At 44.1% G+C, this 19271-nt stretch overlaps 1 protein-coding gene across 2 annotated transcripts in view; it reads left to right on the forward strand.

Annotated features, from left to right (window-relative positions):
* The window catches only part of ZFP90 (ZFP90 zinc finger protein), a 116303-nt gene that overhangs the window by 4077 nt on the left and 92955 nt on the right, over positions 1-19271 (forward strand). The window contains exon 2 of one of the 2 annotated variants that reach the window (XM_045443284.1): positions 3857-4017. The exons of the other annotated variant lie outside the window; for it this stretch is intronic. The gene's annotated coding sequence lies outside the window, so the exon portion shown is untranslated. The remainder of the gene's footprint in view (positions 1-3856; positions 4018-19271) is intronic. 2 annotated transcript variants of the gene reach the window in all.

The following is a 19271-nucleotide window of genomic DNA, read 5'->3' on the forward strand; positions in this document are numbered from 1 at the left end:
CAGACTCAGCCTCAGGCAGGAGGAGGGCCTACTTTTCATTTAAGATGGGAGGGGAAAAAGGAAGGAGGAGTTGGAGATGCAAGTAGGTTGGTAGGTCGGTAGGTACCAGGTGGTTGGGAGGTGGGATCAGGAAATGGAGGCAGTTCATACCCAGTGGCCATTACTTCTTATGTGATGTCAGAGGCAAGGATATCTGCTCAGTGTGAGGGAATTGGATGGAATGGAAAGCTTGGAAAAAGAGTGAAAACGTTCAAGATGGCTGCTGTGGAAAAGAGGACGGAAAGCTAATAGCAGCCCACACGCACCACAGGGCAGTAGTGAGGGCTTGCTGTGGTTGAAAGCCATGGGTTTGTGGGGCACTAATTTGTAGGGTTCGAGGCTTTCTTCAGCATCCTATCAATGCTGAGATAGGCGTGGGAAAGGCTATTGGTGAGGCTGTTCCAGGGCTGGGCTTTGCTGGACAAAGGAGACCAGAAAGCAAGGAAGTTGGAGATGTTGACAAGAGAGGTAGGAGTGCTGGCCCACTAAGAGGAAGGAGGTGAAGGCAGGATGGAGTGGGCAGAGGGGTGGAGGTGGAGGGGTGGAGTTCTTAGTATAGTAAGAAGAATGATGTGGTGGGTGGGAGGGAAGAGCAGGGAGGGCAGGCAGTGCTGATCAGAGGTAGAGGAACTCTGGTCAGGGGCAATGGCAGGGTGACTGGAGAGGACAGAGGAGGTCATGGGAAGGCATTGGAAGGCAATTTTGTAGGTCATTGGCAGGTCATTCATAAAGATGGCTGCTTTGATGGAGAGAGGAATCCTGGTAGTTCTGTGTCAAAATATATAGTAAGTGAGAAGTTAACAGATGGTAAGAAGGAGGGATAGGGTGCAGAAACCTCTGACATGAGTGACACAGAAATCAAGATGTTGGAGAGCTAAGAAGAAGCCCTCTCACTCTCATAAGAGCCATGACTTTCTTGTACATTTTCATAGAGGTATCGTCTCAACATGATCAGTTTTATACATACCTAAAAGGCAGGATGTCTAGGAATAAACTTAATGAAACCGAAAAACAATTCTAGATTTCATGGTGAAGTTGTATCAACCAAGTTCAATGTAGTGTTTCCTGCAGTTTATATTTTGGTGTAGTTTGTAGATTTAAGTATGTGCATATCAACTAGAAAATGTGTTTTAAAAATTTTGCAAATTTCATTTCTTAGCAACGATTTGTTTTCTCAGTTTAGAACATAAATTAGAGAACTTGTGTTGATTTTTTTTTTCAAATGTAGAGTTTAGAGCTTAATTCATGCCTTTGAAATGCCATGAATTTGAAATGCAGCCATTTTCCTTTCTGCATCCTTGAAAAGGATTACAAGGATTTTATTAGTTTTTCAGATAATCTTGCCAGCACATACAGACTTTCCACAAGGGCCTCCTATCAGTAATGTTGGGTTGTGAGTGATGCTGTAGGAGTGCTGTATGTGAGCTGTGTAAGACAAGTCAAGTAAGCAGCCAACTTTAAGATTTTCCCAACAGAGACACCTGGATGGCTCAGTCAGTTAAGCGTCCGACTTTGGCTCGGGTCATGATCCCGCAGTTCGTGGGTTGGAGCCCCCCATCGGGCTCTTCACTGACAGCTCAGAGACTGGAGCCTACTTCAGATTCTGTGCCTCCCTTTCTCTCTACCCCTCCCCCACTTGTACTCTGTGTGTCTCTCTCTCTCAAAAATAAATAAACATTAAAAGATAAAAAAAAAAAAAAAAAAGATTTTCCCAGAAGCAGCTCAGTTTACAATTATGGGACTTGGTATAGAATATGAAATTGCATCTAAATGTTAATTGAGAAAAATGATTTTTCATAGTTTTTTTTTTTTTTTTTTTTCAACGTTTATTTATTTTTGGGACAGAGAGAGACAGAGCATGAATGGGGGAGGGGCAGAGAGAGAGGGAGACACAGAATCGGAAACAGGCTCCAGGCTCTGAGCCATCAGCCCAGAGCCGACACGGGGCTCGAACTCACGGACCGCGAGATCGTGACCTGGCTGAAGTCGGACGCTTAACCGACTGCGCCACCCAGGCGCCCCCTTTCATAGTTTTTAAAGAAAAATGACAAAATCGCTGCATTGCTATGAACAATCTTTGTCTTAAAAAACCCAATGTTATTTAAAAATATTTTTGTATGGTTAATGTCTTTGTAATCTTGAAGTAGTTTTGCTATTCCAGATCCTAAGAATAGTGGGGGTGCTCAGAAAGTATTTTGTAAATCAGTTCATGAATGTTATGATAATCTGTTCTTTGTTTAAAATACTTCCTTTTATCTTAAACTCTCATAAAGTATTCTTGTAAAAAGAATGATTCTTTCTAAACGTAAGTCAAATCACATCACACCTCTGCTCAAACTCCCAGTGGCTTCTTTGTCTCACTGAAAGCAAACATACTCTGACTCCTGTAGCATCTCTGCCTTGTCTCCTAGTACCCGTGTTTCAGCACATTGATCTCCTTGCTGTTCCTTGAGTGTACCAAGTACACTCTGGCCTCAGGGCCCTTGCACTTGCTGTTTCCTTTGCTTGGAGGCTCTTTTCCTAAGTATCCTCATGGACACCCATGTGAAATGACAGCCTTTCCTCTCCTAACACTCTCTATCCCCCATTCTGCTTTTTTTTTTTTCCTCCAATAGCACTTATCACCATCTGACATACATTCTCTTATCTGTTTATTTTCGATCTCTCTCCCACTCTCACACCTCCAGTAACCCACTAACATAAACTACCCATTAGGGTAGAGACTGTTTGTTTTTTTGTTTTTGTTTTTGTTTTTACTATTGTATTCACAGCATGTGGCACAGCACCTGATATATAATAGATACTCAGTAAAACATGTTGAATAAATAAGAATAACACATCATCCCTAGTGTGTAACCCAAACATCTTATTTAAAAATTCGTTCCACATTACACTCTACATGTAGGACACATGTATATATAGTCTTTCATATTCTGGAAATCATAGTTTAGATATAATTTTGAGTTCTGCTTTTTTTTTTAACATAACATGTAATAAGCATTTTCTCTTGCTAAGATTGAATTCATTTGTTCAGTTGTTCATTCACTCATTTGTTCAACAAATATTTAATGAACTATTTCTGTGTTTCAGACAGAGCTGGATCTTTAGTAGTAAACAGGATGCAGGACTTGCCCTCAAGGAACAAAGATTCGTTATAAACACCATCTGTAATGATTGCCTAATATTCCATCAAAACTATACTATATTTAATCTCTTCCCTATTTAAGGCTTACTGTTTATTATTAATAATGATGTAATGAGTACTTCCAAGTCAATAGCAATTATCCTTTAAATTGTTCCTTAAGGTAAATTCCCAAGTGAACAGTTATTGAGTTGAAGGATTAAAAATAATTTTGGTGTTTTGATATTACTTGCCATGTTGATTTCCAAAAAAGTGGTACCTACTTTATCCAGTCACCAGCACATATCCAATTTTATCCCAGCCTCTCCAGCATTAGACATTTCTTTTTGTTTTGGCTGATGTAAAGTATAAAATGATTCTTCTTTGTATTTTTGCATATAATTGATGTCTAGTAAAAGTGCCCATTTTTTGTTTTCTTTTTTTTCTTATCTTTTTGTCATTGGTTAATTCACTAGGTCCCTAGGAGGTTCTTGGAGGGCCATTGTCCTAACTTGTGGGTCATGCCTGCCCTTTTAACACACATCAGAGGCTTATAGCATCTTAGAGTTGGAAGAGATTGTGTTTATCATCTAGTTCAACTGAAATTTCTAGTAGATGGCTCTCTAGCCTCTGTTGGCAAATCCCTGGCAATAGAGACTCACAACCTCATGGGGAAGTGTATCTTGTTTTTGCCAGGTTCTACAGGTACTGAGGTGGCAGCTCATCCCTGTGGTTCCCGTGTGGCCCCAGTTCTGCCCTCTGAAGCTCAGAGCCCACATACCAGATGTTACAGAACCTCTTTACCTTGGCTGCCCCTCTCTGCAAGTATGTGGCCAGACTAGAATGTTCAAGCCTGGGTAAGTCCAGCAGGCCTAGAACCCAAGATGCTGTCCCACCCATAAATCTGCAGTGGTATATCAGCCACCTCTTCAGCTGGGTTCATATGAAGTTTAAGATTAGATGAGATTCTGAGACCTTCTTTAAGTGACCTGTAGCCAGGTCACACATTTCTGCAGTTGATCTTTTAAACCTGAAAACAAAACTTTGCTTTTCTCCCTGTTTTATATCAATATATCAGTAGAGAAGCTGCTCTGGTCACACTCCTGCTGTCTAAAATGGGGATAACAAGGGGCGCCTGGGTGGCTCAGTCAGTTAAGTGTCCAACTTCAGTTTAGGTCATGATCTCGCAGTTCGTGGGTTCAAGGCCCACGTCAGGCTCTGTGCTGACAGCTCAGAGTCTGGAGCCTGCTTCAGATTCTGTGTCTCCTTCTTTATCTGCCCCTCCCCCATGCACGCGTGTGTGCGCGCTCTCTCTCTCTCTCTCTCTCTCTCTCTCTCTCCCCAAAATAAATAAACATTAAAAAATAAATAAAATGGGGAAAATAGGAGTCATTCTGACAACTTCATGTGTTAGTGTGATGATTGAGTACAATGCAAAGTTGAACATTTGTCACCCATTTTGGTTACCTAGCAACTGAGCCTCCTTCCTATGCTTGAGGAATCCTATGCCTCATGAGGTGGAGCCATCTTCCTTTACAGCTAGGGCGTGGACATTGGCTTGAGGCTCAGGCTCCTCCAGTCAGACAGGCCCCCTTCCTCCTGCTACACCTCACCAATTTTGAATTGGAAGCCAATGACAGCAAAGGAGCAGCATCTATTTTTAGTGATTTGATGGGTACAATCTCAGTTTAAGTGGTAGCAGTTTTACCGGCAGCATCCAGTATGAGGGTGTCTGTGGCGTAGGTGGCAGGGATGGTATCCTGCCATTCCAGACTCAGTGGTCACAGTAATGTGTTCTTAGACCACTGTTGAGTTGGGGTTTAGGGCATTGTTTCTGACTGCGTGCTTCCAAGCCTGATTTTCTACCTTCTTGGAAATTTTGTGACCTACTCACTCACTATCTTTTAATTTATGTCCTTTGCTGTGCACATTAGCCAAAGTTAGTTACTTTTGCTTACAACTAAAAATCCTAATCAGTACATACAGGATATGAAAAGTGTATTGGAAAGCACTAAGCACCACACACATACAAGACATTATTGTAGTGGGTGTGAGGGGAGTGGGGGAGATAGGCCTGAACTCTACCTGCTGAGAGTTCAGACAGGCCTAGGCATGCCTGGAAAGCTGGCCAGTGGGAGGGTATGATGGCAGGAACTTGCGGCCTGTACCTTGGCTCAACAGTAAGGCTGCCCACTGACCCTAAGGCAATTGGTATGGGGATGGCAGCTGCCAGAGGTCCTGCTGGGCACACGTAAGTAGATTGGCTGCTTGCTGTCTCCTGCCCTTGGACTGTTACCAACAGCCAGGGCCAGGAGGTAGGGCTGGGCTGTAAAGCAAGTCTCTTGGGGTTGGACAGCTGCCCTTGGAGTGTCCTCACTGGGGTGGAAGAAGAATCCTGTCTGAATATCTGCCCCCTCCCCGCCCCAATCATAAGAGGGATTATGACTGGGTTGGGGTCCTGTCCTGTGCTACCTTTAGGCTGCCCTTCATCCCACTGAGCTATAACTTGGCTTTCCAGCCCAGCTTGGCTATGCCTCCAGAGTCCTGCCTTGCAGGCTGCCATCTGCATCTATCAGTTCTGGTGTCCCAGAGTGGGGCTCAGGCTGGCACTGCTGCTCTGTTCAGATGTAGGCTCTTGGGATCTTTGTGACATTGAGGATAGCCTCCCTGGGGACTTTCTGTCTTGAACCCCTGATGCCTTTCAAATCAGCCCTGTTGGGTGTGTGTATGGGTGGTGGTGCTCTTGCTTTAGGGCATTCCCTGATTAGTCAGGGGTCATGTCCTGGGCTCAGACCATGGTCATATCCAAAATGTAGCATCAAGCAGTGTTGAGAGGAATCCTCGTAGGGAGTTGTAGGTTCTATCCCTGCTATAGTCACGGATTTTGTGATGTTAACATCACAACTACCAAATTTTAATCATTTTGCCAAATATGAATGTATGTAATATTATTTTGATATCAAAACAAATAGAATAAAATCCACCATAAAAACAGCATAGAATAGGGGCGCCTGGGTGGCTCATTCAGTTAAGCAACCAACAGACTTTTGCTCAGGTCATGATCTCACAGTTCATGAGTTTGAGCCCCGCATTGGGTGAGCATGAACCCCACTTCGGGTGAGCTCTGCTTCTCTTGCTTTCTCTTATTAATCTTCACCATAATCCCATGAACTAGGTACTATTTTATTTTATTTTATTTTATTTTATTTTATATTTTTTAAAGATTTTGTTTTTAAGTAATCTCTACACCCACCGTGGGTCTTGAACCTATAACCCTGAAAACAAGAGTTGCATGCTCTACTGACTGAGCCAGCCAGGTGCCCAGAACTAGGTACCGTTTTAATTCCCATTTTACAGGGGCACCTGGGTGGCTCAGTTGGTTGAGCGTCCGACTTTGGCTCAGGTCATGATCTCGCAATCTGTGAGTTCGAGCCCCGTGTCCGGCTCTGTGCTGACAGCTCAGAGCCTGGAGACTGTTTCAGATTCTCTGTCTCCCTCCCTCCCCCTTCCCCCACTCATGCTCTGTCTCTGAATCTGTCTCTCTCTGTTAAAAATAAATAAACATTAAAAAAAATTAATTCCCATTTTACAGACAAGGAAACTGAGGCCTATAGAGGTTCTAAGACTAGCCCAAGGTCACACAGCCAGTAAGTGGGAGAGATGGCACAGCCATCCACTGTCAGAGCCTGAGTACTGCCCTTCCTACTGCCCATTCTACTGTGGAACGTCTCTGGCTATTGAAACGTTTTCTCTCACATGGAGCTAAAAATCTCCTTCTCACTAAGTTAGTACCATTTCTGTTTCTGCTTATGCCAGTAGCCCACCATGGCAGTCCCAACATCCCAGGTTGAGGTATCTCAACCTTTTAGCTCAGCTCTCTACTCCATTCATACCTGGGGACACTTTAGCTTCTTCCGGGAACATCTGAACCATTTTGTATCTGCTAAATCCTAAGACATTCACTGTAGGAAGGTTATGGTTGGGTAGCTCACCAATTTTCTAGTTACTTTGACTCCAAAGGTACTGGCATGCAGTCTGTCCCACTCCTAGCAGAGTTATGGCAAGAAACAGTAAACCTAGCCACACTTAGGAAGGACTTGGTAGGGGGATACCGGGTGACTCGGTTGGTTGAGTGCTCGACTTCAGCTCAGGTCATGATCTCACAGTTTAAGAGTTTGAGCCCAGCATTGGGTTCTCTTGCTGTCAGGACAGAGCCTGTTTTGGATCTGCGGTCCTCCTCTCTCTCTGCCCCTCCCCTGCTTGCATGCACTCTCTCTCAAAAACAGACAAACAAACAAATAAACAAGTAAATAAGGACTTGGTAGAAATTTCTCTTTCTCTAAGTAAAATGGCAATAAAACAGTCAAAACAGTAGAAACAGTATTAAAACTGTGCTAAAGATTGTTTTGCTGCATGGGAATCTTCTGCTTCTCTGACCAGAAGGCAAGCTTCATGAGGGTAGGAATTTTTGCTAGTTTTGTTTCCTGTTGTATCCCCAGTGCCTAGAACTATGTATGCCTGGAGCATAGTAAATATTCAAATATTTGTTAAGTGAATTACTAGAATTAGGGGTGCCTGAGTGGCTCAGTCGCTTAAACATCCAACTTCGGCTCAGGTCACGATTGCACAGTCTGTGGGTTCATGCCCCACATTGGGCTCTGTGCTGATAGCTCGGAGCCTGGAACCTGCTTCAGATTCGGTGTCTCCTTCCCTCTCTTTGCCCCTCCCCTGCTCACACTCTTTCTCTCTGTCAAAAAAAATAAATAAATAAAAGCACTAAAAAAATTACTAGAATTAAATGAATCCTTGTCTGTAAAAAGGGAATTAAAATCTATATCTGGTGTTACTTCCTTGGGTTACTAAGTTGTTTTGGAGAATAATGTGATCTCCCAAGACCATGGCTTTGAATTTCTTCTTCCATTACCTCACCAGGAATTTTTCTAGTTTTGTTGTGATTTTGATTCATAGGAAGATAACCTTAACTGTATGTAAAGTACACTGAATAAATAATCCTATTTTAAAAACAATTTCATTTAGGAGTACCTGGGTGGCTCAATCAGTTAAGGAACCGACTCTGGATTTTGGCTCAGGCCATAGTCTCTTAGGTTCATAAGTTCAAGCCCTATATTGGGCTCTGCTTTGGCAGCGTGGAGCCTACGTGGGATTCTTTCTCTGTGTCCCTCCCCTGCTCATGCTCTTTCTCTCTCTCAAAATAAATAAATAAACTTTTAAAAATCTTTCATTTGTTCTTGTAAACCTAAGGATAAACCAGAAATTGGTTTAGCTTGGTAAAGGGCAATATGCAGGAATTACTGGATTTCTTTTTTTTTTTTCTTTCCCCCATTCTTTTTTTTTTAAATTTATTTAAATCCAAGTTAGTCAACATCTAGCGTAATAATGATTTCAGAAGTAGAATTTAGTGATCCATCACTTACATACAACACCCAGTGCTCATCCTAAGTGCCTTCAGGAATTATTGGATTTCTTGTATCTTATCTTTCGGAAAAACATTCTGTGACTTTCTGCTTTGAATGTTGAGCTTAAATTCAGAATGTAAAATCATTAAGAAAGAGCTAAGTGAGAAGATTGCTGGTTCTTACATTTTTCTCATTGTTTATACACAAATATTACATGCTCATTGTTAAAAATAAAAAAATATGGGTAAGCAAAATGATGAATATAGAAATCACTTCTAGTCCTATCACTCAGAGGTGATCACTGTCACCATTTCTCTGTTTCAATCAAATACTGAAATTAGTTAACATGGTGATAGATTCAGGGAAGGAGCTACATTTTTCTGATGAGAAAGTAAACACAGGAGATCTGGTTTCCAGCCCAGGTCAACCTGAGTTGAGAGCAGCAACAGATGTGAGTCCAGCAAGACACAGGTAACAAATAGATAGGGTCACTCCAGTTCACGCCCCAGAATCTGACCTTAGAAGGTGACCCAAGAAGTAGCAGAAGGCTAGAATGGGAGGGAGTAAGGAAAACAACTTTGAATTGGCTGAACATCCTAGATGTGACAAATTTCACAAAGTTTTCCTAGAATTGGGAGTGTCTTTTCATGAGAATTGAGGATAATCTTGGAAGAATCTGCCCTGATTTTTGCTCGCAAGTCAGAAAGACAGACTGTGCAAGCGAGGCTGTCGGGACAGTGAGGGTGGTGAGCCCGAGGACTCACTGTGTAATTGTTTGGTTTGTCTTCTGGGCCAGTTTGCTTCTACACTGATTTCCTAGGAAGGGGCCGTGTCACTTCTGGGTCATATCTTACAGCAGGAAAAGGTGGAGATCTGTGTGAATCGCACCTGAGGTCATATCCTTGGGCATCTTAGCATCTTCAAGCTGCCCTGAATGGGATCCCTGGGAAGTCCAGGGCATGGGCCTAATGACTTATGTTTTTCTTTCAAATTTAATACAAAATTTTCATTCTCCTCCATAATATTTGTCTTAGTGTTAAAATCATATTTTAAAAACTTTAAATGAAGTTGATATTCCGGGGTGTTAGATGTATAGACACTTTATGTAAATGTTGGTTGAATGAATGAATGTTGTTCATCTCAGTATCCAGGATGCTCCAGGTCATGGCAAGTCTGAAAAGTCCACTGGGCTGGGAGGTAAAGAAATTAATACTTAATTGGGCATCACCTATATGCCATGTAAGTTTCCAGGTGTTTTACCTATGTAGTCCCAGTTTCATCCTCATGACCTTACAAGAATCCCTATTTTATAGGCAAGTAACTGGAGAATCAGAGAAATTAGGTACGTTTCTCAAGGTCTGGAATGGGGCAGGACCAAGTTGAAAATCATGGTCTATCTGGGCCTCTCTCCATACACCATGTGGCCACCTGCGGCCAGTTTGCCCATCAATTTCTTAGAGACTTCATGGGCAATGCGGCCCACTGCTATGTCCTGGGGGCATGAAAGAAACACCATATTCTATCTTCCTGGTACTGAAGGCTGAAAGAGCAGGGGTCACAGGACTTGACTGTGGGCAGAAGAAGGCAGTACCTCTGGGGGTCTGGAGCACATCCCCTCATTCCTGAACAGGCCAAGTGAGAGTACACTGGGATGCTCCATGAGAAAAAAGGCTCACTTGCTATGTTATTTTAGGATAACAACCATTCAGGGTCGTGTTGGCATTTTTAACAGGTTTAATCTTTTGAACTTTGTTCCTACTTTGTTATGGCTCAGGTTCAAGTTTCACTGGCTCCTCTCAGCCATGAGTTAAATGCCCCTGGTTGAGGGACCCACACCATGGCTTTGTGGAACTCTCCAAAAGCACAAATTACAAGGTTCCAGATTATTCACAGATGTCCGGAGGTGGTTGTTAACATGATTATTCAGTGAAGGCATTGCGGTCCCTGAAGCAGAAGTGGCCATTTCACCTTCCAGGGAGAGCCCATAGTGTCTTTCTTCTCCTTAGGTTAAGCTCACAGCACCCTCTACTCTTTCTTCTAAAACTCCTTCCCTAGGGCCCAGGGCAGGCAGATACGTGTCAGGTAGATAGGGCACTTGAATCCTGGAGAGCTAGATTCCTTATAGGTGGTTGAAAAAAGTAAATACAGTATGAACCCACTGTATACAGGTTAGAGAAGGAGCTGGAAGACATATTCTTACATATTAACTAGCTGCCAGTTTTCCTTCTACCTATCTGTAGTTTAAAATTTTCCTGTCATTAACATGAGTTATTTTTCTCAAAAGAAAAAAGAAATTCTCTCTCTCTCTCTCTGCCCCTCTCCTGCTCTGGCGCTCTCTTTCTTTCAAAATAAATCAACATTAAAATAAGGAACTATAGGGCGCCTGGGTGACTCAGTCGTTAACCATCTGACTTTGGCTCAGATCATGATCTTATGGTTTATGAGTTTGAGTCCCACATGAGGTGAGATTGAGCCCCACTTCAGGTGACCTCGAGCCCCACTTTGGGTGAACATGAGCCCCACTCTGGGTAAGCCCTGCTTCTCTCTCTACCGCTTGCGGGATTCTCTCCCTCTCTCCCTCTCTCTCTCTCTGCCCCTTGCCTTCTCTCTCTCTCTCTCTCTCAAAAAAAAAAAAAAAAAAGACAGAAAGAAAGAAAGAAATATACCACTGATAAGGGAGTCATAGCAATTCAATAAAATATTCAAACATTTAAAAAAAAAGAGCTATATAACAAATCCTATTGTTGGCTATTTAAGTAATTGTGACTTTTATGAATATAAAACAGTGCAGAGCAGGAATAACTGGCTGAAAATAATTAAAAATTATAAAGCACAAAAAGTAGACTCCATCTCTAAATTCTGAAAAAAGGATGAAATTGCTGAAAGATGTTTAAGAAGGTGATAAAATTGCTGCAGTGTTCAGCAGCATGGTTTCTATTCAAAAAGCAAGGACTTAATCATTTTCATCGCCCTTTTCCAATAATAGTTCATCAAGTTGACCAAATTACTGCATTTTAGAAACTTGTAAACTTGTCTTTTTAAGTACCTTCGACACCAGTCATCTGCACAGGGGTGGGAGGTACAGATAAGAATCTCATCCCATTGTTACCTCTGAGTTTGTGGGGTGGACATAATGCTGAGAGATGTGGGCAGGCAAGGTCATGTGCCCATAGAAGCACTTGACCTTGATTGCTGACCCAGAAGCAAGGTGGGGTGTGGGCTGCTACTTCAATGTTGAAAACATCAACTCTATTCATTCGAATGGCTTTTCTGTTTACTATATTTTAAGTTACAACAGACTATTATCTCTTCTATTAAAGAAAACTGGAGGGGTGCCTGGCTGGCTCAGTTGCAACTCTTGATCTCGGGGTTGTGAGTTCGAGTTGGGTGTAGAGATTACTTAAAATAAAATCTTAAAAAAAAAGAAAGAAAGAAAATGAAAGAAAACCATAAAAGTCTCTTTTGTCTAGCAACTGCAGATGTTCCCAGAGCTGTTGTCATCTGCCCAGCACTCTCTGTGGCCTCAATCCTATGTCCAGCTGTACCCACTTTGCCTACCCTAACCTGGGAATAATCCAGCCTCTCATCTTGTCTGCAGGACTTCAGAGCCATTGAGCTCTACTGGGACAAAAGAAAATTAGTACCACACAGAGATGTGGTGTCCAACTCAGCCAGCTCTTTGCCAGTCCTTTTATTCACACCTAGCCAGACACTAATGCCATTCCCAATGGTGGCTTGTTTCCTGCTTGTCTAGCTCTCCTCAAATTGTCCACCCCACTGCTGTCTTTATCTCCAATGACCTTAACTTCTACTGTCTTGGGACAATGAAGCATATCAGGTTCTCAGCTCCTCTCTTTTTTGTTTCTAAAAGGATCCACATGGCATTTCTAAGATGAATCCTCCTAGGCGCCCCTGCCCCCTTGACTCTTCCAGGATCCAGGACAATAAATTACCTTCTTTCTCTGATTTTCTAATCCTTCCTTTGTGTGTTTCCTTTCCTCTACCCTGCACACACAATTCTTTCCTATTCTAGGCAGGTGCTCTAACCTTCACTTTCTCTTCCCTGGCAGCTCCCATCCTGCACTTTATAAACAAACTTCTTGAAAGTAGCCTACATACTGTGCCTCCATTTCCTCAGTTTCTTTTATTCCCCACCAAGTGTAGGTTCTACCCCCATCATTCTACCAAAGTGGCCCTTGCTAAGGTCACCAGCAGCTTCTTAATTGTCAAATTATTAAATGAAATCTTCACTGATGTACCTCTGATATGTGATCAGTTTCTATAACTACCCCCCCCCTTTTTATTGTTTATTTCTTTTGAGGGAGAGAGAGAGAGAGAGAGAGAGCAGGAAAGGCGCAGAGAGAGAGAGGGAGAGGGAGAATCTATATTGTTAGCACAGAGCCCAAAGTGGGGCTTGATTCCACCAACTGTGAGATCATGACCTGAGCCGAAATCAAGAGTCAGGCCGTTAATGGAGCCACCAAGGCACATGTATAACTCCTCCTTAAATCTCTGTGGTTTCTTTGGCATTTCTTGTCCCCTGATGCTTTCTACTGCCTCCTCTGACCTCTCTTCATCTAACCAATCCTTCAATACTCATGATATTGACCCGTCCTTGACCCAGCTTCTCAACCTTTCTACCTTGGCTTCCTTTCATGAGCTTTTTAGTGACAAGGGGTTTGGCCAGTGGCTGCCCAGCAGAGTTCTGTAGAGCTAGATACCATCAGTCTCTTTGATTTCTAACACATAGCCTTAACACAGAGGAGTAAATTTCTAATAATGGAAATTCGCCGTTGAACCTTTGGTGGATTGGATGAGGTAAGTCTTCTAAGTGTCTGATATTCAACTATAGGAGGCCATCCCCTTCCCTGCTCAAGGACTCAACCAACATAGGGGACATAAGAGCTGTCACTCCTGAAGGCTGTATGCCCACAGGGCTGCTTCATGTTACGGTCCAGACTCTTCTATGTTGACACATGTAGCTGTAATTCATTCATCTTCATTGCTCTGTGTTATTCCACCATGTGGATATACTGCTATATCTATTCTCCTGATGAACATTAAGATTATTCCTAGCTTTTTATATTCCCACAATGCCCTGTAACACTCTCATATGGGTCCCCTGTACATATGTGCAGAATTTCTCTAGTATGTGTGTATCTTGGATTTTACTAGTGGATGGGATGCGAAGTTGCTTTCCAAAGGTTGTACCAATGTGCACTCCTACTGGTTTGCATAATAGTCCCCAACATTTTAAACCAAAGGTAAAGGTGAAAGCTCCACCTTGACTTTTCCTTGCTCCCAAGCATCTCCCTGCTGCTAGAACATTCCACATGGTTATGTGGGTACCACACCAGACCCTAGTGTCTGCTTTCCATCTTTGCCTGGGCCCTCAGTGCTGTTGGGCTGTCTTCTTGCTTAAGCCCTGCTGGGAGAAGTCCCCATGCTCCACACTGAAGCTATTTCCAACTTTTTCAGGATTAGAACTTTCTCCTATGAGTGCCTGTTGCCAGAGCTAGCTTTGTAATTTGTAGGAAGTGGGGCCCCTTGCTTAAAAAGCAGGAATTGTCTTTTTCTTTTTCTTCTTCTCCTCCTCCTCCTTCTCCTTTTCCTTCTTGTCTTGACCTGTAGTGGTGTTTTTATTTTTTTAATTTTTAATTTTTTAAAGTTTATTTATTTATTTTGAGAGAGAGAGAATGAGTGAGTACAAGGGAGGGGCAGAGAGAGAGGGAGGGAGAGAGAAAGAGAATCCCAAGCAGGCTCCTCACTGAGAGTGAGGAGCCTAATGTGGGGCTCAAACCCACGAACCGCGAGATCATGACCTGAGCCAAAATCAAAAGTCAGATGCCCAACCAACTGTGCCACCCAGGTGCCCCATGTAGCAGTGTTTTTAATTCGTTGTTTAATGTTGCACTTCCTCAGGCACAAGGGTGACTCACAGTTGCATATGTAGACCCTCACAGTGCCTAGGCCCTTGCCCTGTGATGCGGCACACACACCCAACCATGATCCTCCCTTCCAGGGCTGGTGCGGCCACTGGGTGGGGACAGTGGGCAGACAGCAGAGAACCTGTCCCAGGAAGGGTGGCCACAGGGGAATCGAGGTGCCCTCCCATTGGTGCATGCTCTCTTGTCCCATTGGACTTCATTTACAAAGCATGAGCTCAAAAATAAAATTATTAAGGACTTTGAGGTAGCCACTATAGAGTATTAAATCCTGAGTAGAGAGCCAAGCACAACTGCACTGTCGCTTATCCATGAAGCCAGCCCTACGTGCCACACCCCTCAGACCCAGCTGCCAAGATCTGCTTGTCTGACATATTCTGGATTAGCTGGGGAACTCACTGTGAGTGTGTTGAATTTTATTGGCACAGGCATCATGGTTTTTGCAAAAAGATCCCCAAATTGTCAAGTTTGGAGTTTGCATTCTTCCTTTTGCCCCAACGGCTTCAGTCACTTAACTTAATTCTTCTCTTGTTTTTCTTTGTTTTAATAATGTAACAGTATTTTTATTCACTAAGGTTAAGTCTTCAAGTACCAAAATAATGTTTAAAATTATTTGGGTGTAACTGGATTGCTCAGTCAGCTAAGCATCCAACTCTTGATTTTGGCTGAGGTCATGATCTCACAGTTCATGGGATTGAGCCCTGCATCAGGCTCTGTGCTGGCAGCATGGGGCCTGCTTGGTATTCTCTCCCCCTCTCTCTCTGCCTACCCCCACCTCAAAATAAATACATAAACCTTAAAAAATAAATTAAAAAAACTATTTGATGGAAAAGCATGGAAACTCCCTCTAGAGACTAAGCCAGCTACAGCTCTATTTGGCTAATACAATGTGTGGCTCTTTGTCTAATCTTGTGAAATACAAAGTTGACATGATAATCACCAGTAAAAGTAAGGCAATTTTGATTAACACAACTATACTCCACCAGAAATAATAATAAGGCATGATGAGAAATAGTGTAAAAGCTAGTTTTGCAATATTTCTAAACAAATTTGTTTTTAAAATTGTAAGACTATTTTCTCAACAAATATTGAGAATAGAAATATTAATTTCATATTCTGTTCATATGAGTATAAGGCATTCTCAACGTGATTTAAAATTGGATTTGGGTCAGAATAGAAAATTTGAAGAGTTATTTGGGCAGGGTGCCTGGGTGGCTCAGTCGGTTAAACATCGGACTCTTGATCTCAGGTCAGGACATGATCTCACAGTTTGTGAGTTGAGCCCCATGTCAGTCTCTGCTGGGATTCTGTCTCTCCTTCTCTTTGCCCCTCCCCTGCTTGTTCTCTCTCTCTCAATAAAAAATTAAACTTAAAAAAAAGTTATTTGGGCTAACAGTTTTTTGCTATTCCTGTCCACTGAAATTTTCCTAAATACTGGGGTCTTTACGGCTACCAGTAGAGTTTGCTTTAAAAAAAATGTAAAGGAAGCAACTGGGAACACCCACATGTTTGTTTATTCATAACGTAGCCACGCATTTTTATAGTCATTTCTTAACTGATTCACCCAGAATCTGGGGGTCAGATTCTGAATTTGTCTTATGATAAACAAAGCAGCAGAGCCGCAGCTCGCCCTGCCTGAGGGAAGGTGGCTGTGAGGTTAGAAGAAAAGCAAGGAGGGAAATTACATTTCTATGACACTTGTTTAACACATCTCCTTATTTAATGCTCACAACCGAGCCACTTGCAGGTGGAGAAACTGAGGCACAGAGCAGGGCAGTCACTCAGTCGAGGCCCCAGTGTGGAGAAGCCCTAGAGGCTGTCAGTTCAAACTACTGTCTCGCTCAAGAACAGCAGGGAGTCTGGTAGTGCTGAGCCCAGTGGTCTGGGGGCAGAAACAGTGTTCTCTGAGTCTGGTTCTCCTTTCTCTGTTCTCCTTTCAGCTAGCCATCCTTGGTCACTTAGGGCCACACGGCTAGAATTCGCTGCTTCCAGAGGAAGGCCCCTGAGTGCTCTGTGCTGGCTGAGCCTTCCACAACCCACAGAGGTTTAGAGGAAGTTCAGTTTCTCGGATGGGGGGAGGTGAATGGCCCAGACAACCTTTACCCAGAGCTCAGCCTGTGCAGAGCAAGCCATGCTCAGTGGGCGGGATTGCCCCAGGTAGCCTGACACAGGGCAGAAGGCTTTTACAGATCCGGAACTGAGGCCAGGAGAGAAGTGATCTGTCCAGGATCCTGCAGTAAACTGGCAGAGCCTGGCTCAGCGCTAGGCCGCTCTCCGTCTTCACCTTGGTTAGCCTGTGCCATGCAGCTGCAGGTGGTTGTGGATGGCACTTGTAGGACTGGTGGGTGCTGGCATCGCCTTGTCATTCTCACTTATTAGGAGCCTTGGAGCCACATTCTCCTTGGGAGTTGATGACATGTTTCTGAAATCAAATTAACTCTTTGATATCTGAGATCCTGGAATCTGGAATCATTACGTGTCTCATGTCTTGTCCCAACTCTGCTCCGGATTTTGGGTGACGAACAGATGGGAGTAGTTAATCTGAAATTCCTCAGGGCAAGATTTACTAACTGTATCTTTGTGACCTGCAGGAAGTAAGGAAATCTTCTGAAGTGCTATACCCACAGTGTGCCATGCCATGAATGTAGCTCAGGCTGTAAGGTGAGCAAGGTAGCACTCTCTTCAGAGCACCCAACAGGCTTCTTTACCCCAAATGTGGAGCTGTCTTGGTCACTGTGGCTCTTCTTCCTGCTGGCCTGTCCCATCTGTCTTCTTTGCTTTGCTCGACCTTTAGGGGCCAGCAGTATCTCTGAGATGCCTTGGGACAAGAGCACAGAAAGCCCAGATGAGAAAGATGCCCAATTTGATAGTTGTCCCCAGCTGAGTTCCCTGCAGTCTCTTAGGTTCCTGGCCTCAAGCCCCACTTAGTGACTCTTGACACCTCTCACCTCAGCTCCTGGGGTCTCCAGGAAGCTTCCCAAATTCAGTCATGAGTACCCCCCAACTCTGTCTCTTGAATCTTGAGGTAGACCTGCCTCCACCCCATGCCTGTTCAGGTGTCCTTGGTCCCCTCCCCATTCAGCTCCTGAGTGACCCCTAATTTCATAACAAAAGTCCCTGTACTTTGCTCTCTTCCCTAGAGCCACACCATCATTGATCATTCTTGACCAACTCCCATCAACTAGAGTTAAGAAAGCCTTGTGGGGCACAACCAGCTACTTTGATAGTTTGGCAGGTGAGTGTGGGGTGGGAGTCAGAGCTGCATCAGATAGGAGCCATAATAGCAGGAGGATGAGGAGGGTGGGTGAACTGGGGCTACCCAGGAGGCAGGCCATGGAAGTCCAAGTCTGGTGTGTAGTTCACAAGGCAAGCTCTAATTGGGCACAGGCCAAGAAGGCCAAAGTCTAGGGAAGGGGGCTGGGAGGCAAGTGGTGAGTGAAAAGCAGAGCCTGGAGGCCAGTTGCAGCAATTAAGGGTTTCTGGTTCTCGTGCATCTCAGCAGAAAATGTGTGTGAGATGTAGCCATGCTCTATAGTCCTGACTATCGTGTGCTGCTTGCATTGTCAGGCCCACCTTCTGATCTTCTCTGCTCACTTGTGTACTCCTCACTACATCCCTGAAAGCCCAGCCTTTGCTCCCAGCCCACATTGCTGGACCTCTGGCCCAAGGCTAGTACAGGAGCTGCCCTGCTAAGGCCAAGAGCGGTACATCAAACCTTCGGGAGAAGCTCTGGTGGGGGCTCTCACTCTCTTTAGACTCCCTTGGCACCCAGCCAGCCTTGGCCACTTGCTAAATCCTACCAGAATTCACACACACACTCACTCACTCACTCACTCACTCACTCGCTCGCTCACAGATATATTATATTCCCCATACACATCTCTTTGCTTTTGGCTGAGGTGTCGACTGCTTCTTCCTGTATCTGGCCTTGCCCTATCCTGTCCTGAGTTCTTTCTCCCTTCACTCAGGGATGGGATTTTGGAGTTCTACCTGGGCTGCTTCTGGTATCCAACCTGGTCAGCCCTGTTCTTGCTTCATGACCTCTCAGGGCTAATGTTACAGGGCTGAGGCTGTGAGAACCATGAGGGCAGGGGCCTCATCCATCTGAATGAGGCTGAATCCACAGTAACATCACATAGTAAGGGCCCAGTAAATATTTGATCAGGGGCCTGGGTTCCTAATCAGGTCAGGTCCCTGATGCCCCCTCCACCCTGTGCTGCATAGATGTACATCTGTGTGTGGTACACATTAAAGGCCAGGTACTGGGGCACTGAGACAGATAGCAGAGCCCTGTGTCCTTCCACACACGACTACAGTTGGCTTTAGTGCCCTCTTGTTCACACCCTTATTTCTCTGAATGCCAGCAGGGACCAAAGCTCTCCTGGGAAGACCGTATTCTGTTACAACACAAATGGGAAACGTGCTGTGCCAATGTGAGCCCTGGACAAGTGCTTGGTTAGAAGAGAGGCCTTCTAGTTTTGCCTTGCCTATTGGGATGGCCATTCTGGGCACATGATTTTAATTAAAATTCATCAGACTTTGCCTGCTTATCTGGCCAGGTGGTGAGTTGTTAGGTAGTGTCTCTTGGGTGAGAGATCTAGAAAGCAAGCTTTCCCTGCCATTTGGATGGCTGAGCTCAGTCAGGAATGTGTGGGAGGATGGGGAGTGATCTCAGGTTCTGAGCCTACAGAGACTGTGAGCTGAGGAGAGAACATGGATGTGGGCCTCAGCCAGAGAACAGAGCAAGGC

Source organism: Leopardus geoffroyi, chromosome E2 (genome assembly GCF_018350155.1).
Source record: "Leopardus geoffroyi isolate Oge1 chromosome E2, O.geoffroyi_Oge1_pat1.0, whole genome shotgun sequence".
Taxonomy (NCBI): Eukaryota; Metazoa; Chordata; class Mammalia; order Carnivora; family Felidae; genus Leopardus; species Leopardus geoffroyi.